This window comes from Octopus bimaculoides, chromosome 23 (assembly GCF_001194135.2).
Source record: "Octopus bimaculoides isolate UCB-OBI-ISO-001 chromosome 23, ASM119413v2, whole genome shotgun sequence".
Lineage (NCBI taxonomy): Eukaryota > Metazoa > Mollusca > Cephalopoda > Octopoda > Octopodidae > Octopus > Octopus bimaculoides.
This window is the reverse complement of record NC_069003.1, coordinates 34,446,815-34,449,852: the sequence shown is the minus strand read 5'-3', so window position 1 is coordinate 34,449,852 and position 3,038 is coordinate 34,446,815. Positions and strand designations below refer to the sequence as shown.

The 3,038-nt window shown below is 38.2% G+C and overlaps 1 protein-coding gene and 1 long non-coding RNA gene across 2 annotated transcripts in view; both read left to right on the top strand.

Moving 5' to 3' along the window:
- The window catches only part of LOC106871202 (uncharacterized), a 44,745-nt gene that overhangs the window by 28,445 nt on the left and 13,262 nt on the right, over window positions 1-3,038 (top strand). The window lies entirely within an intron of this gene.
- Window positions 36-2,670, top strand: LOC128250592 (uncharacterized). Its single transcript, XR_008266619.1, has 2 exons — window positions 36-1,686; window positions 2,554-2,670. It is a non-coding gene; the product is annotated as an uncharacterized LOC128250592 (long non-coding RNA).

Sequence of the window (3,038 nt, the reverse complement as noted above, 5' to 3'; positions counted from 1 at the left end):
GGGAATTTTATAAATGGCCGTTTGGGATTGCTGTTGATTTGGGAACGCTGAGTAGATTACTCGGAGTTTCTCGCAAGCTATATGTGTGTGTGTGTGTGTGTGTGTATGCGTGTGTGTGCGCGCGCGCGCGTAAAACTTGAACGGCAAAAATCCCGTTTGAATTCATTGTGTTCTTACAATAAAATCTCTACACCCCACCCTCAAAGGGAAATGGAATCCATTTGGTGTTAAACAATACAGGCATTGTCTATTTAATATGATATGAATGATGACAGGGTGGCCGATCGATGAACCGTTAGCACGCCGGGCAAAATTTTTAGCGGTATTTCGTCTGTCTTCACGATTTGAGGTCAAATTCTGCCGAGGTACATTTTTCTTTCATCCTTTCGGGGTCGTTAAAGTAAGCACCAGTTGAATTTTCGTGTCGACGTAATTGACTTATCCCCACCCTGGACATTCTGGCTCCACTTCTCCTCAGTTTATTTCTGCCCGTTCTTTTTCACGGTCTGCTTGATCCGTTTTGCTTTCTTCGTGGCAGTCGTTTCAGGTTCTGTTTTTTTATTTCCCATGCGGGCTAACATAGAGGTGACAGTCGTTTCAGGTTCTTCATCTAATTCAGGGTTAATCCTAAGTTCCCTTCCGAAATTGCAAGCTTCCTTGACAATAGATGTAAGCTTTTTGTTGCTTTCGTGCTTGCACACAAGCCGCAACATCCAGCCCTCTCTACTAGATAAGGACCTGTTCATTGCTATTGTGGAGGTCCTATAACACATTTCTACCTGCATCATTTCTCTTCCCCTATTACTTCTAAATAGGTACAGACGATCAACGTCCGCTTTTGTGTGGTGCATGTTCTTAGATGTTAGTAGTTTTTTTGTCTTCCTGTCCAGGCGTTGGCTGTTAAAACTATATTGGACTACTGGAAGTGCCAGGGATTTTAATTCATAGTAGCATGTTGCATACCATCTCCTTCGTTTATCCCCAGGTATTCGTAATCTTCCTGTGGGTCAGGCTCCTTGGTGGTAGTGTCGGTATCTAATTTAATGGAAGCTGTTTTCCTGAGCTTGCCTCTTACAAAAGTTGCTTTAGTACACTTATCAAGACCAAAATCTATCCCAATGTCGTTGCTGAACTCTCTAACAGTTGTTAACAGCCCTGCTAGCTCTTCGTCATTCCTAGGAAACAGCTTCAAATCGTCCATATAAAACAAATGGTTTATTGTAGTATTACAAACTCTGAACCCATACCTGGCGTTATTTAGTTCGTTTGAGAGTGGAATTAATGCCATGCAAAAGATTAATGGGGATAGGGACTCACCTTGAAAGATACCTCATTTAATGTTGATGTTGTTAATTTGGCTCATCCCATCACTATGGTTTAAAAGGAGATGCATGTTCCACTTGACTATGCTACCTTTTAAGAATTTGGAGACGACAGGAGAGATCTTATATATCTCAAGGGCCTTGAGTATCCAATTATGTGGGACACTATCAAACGCTTTCCTGTAGTCTATCCATGCCATACTTTCTTTTAGCTCCGGCAATTCTCTACAATCATTTTACCTATGAATAATTGATCTTTGCACACATAACAATTCCTTTTACAGCCTCTTTGAACTTGTCGAAGGATAGATTCCTGTTGAAGGAAAGCGTATATTCTGTCAGTTAACATGGATGTAAGGATCTTGTAGGTTGTGTTATTATCATTATTATTATTGTTAATGTTCTTCTTCTTCTTCCTATTATTATTATTATTATTGTTATTATTATTATTATTATGATTATTATTATTATTATTATTATTATTATTGTTGTTGTTATTGTTGTTGCTGCTGTTGTTGTTGTTGTTGTTGTTTTCATTATCATCATCTTTCAATTCTGTTTCCATTTCTTGCCGAGTGACCTCCTCTCACCAAGGGCAGAGAAACGCACTGTACACATTGGTAGGCCAGTAAAATAAACGCGCCATATTGTTCGTTTACAAAGTCATGTAATAGAGAAAAGGGGGAACAGAGACAGAAAGAAAAAAGGAAATTATTATTATTATTATTATTATTATTATTATTATTATTATTATTATTATCATTATTGTCATCATAATTGTGGTAGTGATGATTGAGGCTGTGGTGGGTGATAATATTGAAGGAGCCGTGAATAAAATACTTCGCGATATCACTAAGCTGATATATACACAAACAAGTTGCATGAGCGATTTCAGCAATGACACGCACACACACATACACACACACACAAACACACACACAGTTTCTTGAACTCTGCTCTTAAAATTCTAAGGGCTATAAAATATGTTAGCAGGCAAGTAAATGGGGTCCATCTAATTGTTTACACACTCTCTCTCTCTCTCTTTCTCTCTCTCTCTCTCTCTCTCTCTCCCTCTCTCTCTCTCTCTCTCTCTCTCTCTCTCTCTCTCTCTCTCTCTCTCTCTCTCTCTCTCTCTCTCTCTCTCTCTTCCTTCCCCCCCTCATTAAATGCCTTTATTGTGATTTCGTAAGAAACACCTTATTAGAATTACTGTTTACTTACTCGTTTGCAGCTTGCTTTGGTGGGTACACTCAATGTGCCACCTAGGCCAGAAGGGGCGAATGTGACATCAATCCTTACATGCGTCTATACTGTCGACTTTCTTGCTCTGACTGTCGCTAAATAGGTATGTAGTAGAAACGATTCGGTTTTACAGCAAACCCTTTCTTGTTTAGACACGTATCTATATGTGTATATTTACATAGTGGACTGGTTTCACATATGCTAATCAAGACTAGGTAATTAGTGATATGTTATAGCTATATAGCTATATCATTATCACTAACTACTTAGTCATGATTAGCATTGGCTAAATCGGTTGACTATGGAAATATTTTTTTTCATAAATTTTTTTTTTACGTAAACATTCTGTACATTTTCTTTCGTTTTATAATTTTACTACAATTCACCTAGTGAAATGTTTTTTCTGGAATTTTCAATATATATGCAAGGCGGCATTCCAGCATGGCCGTAGTCAAATTACTGAAACAGATGTAT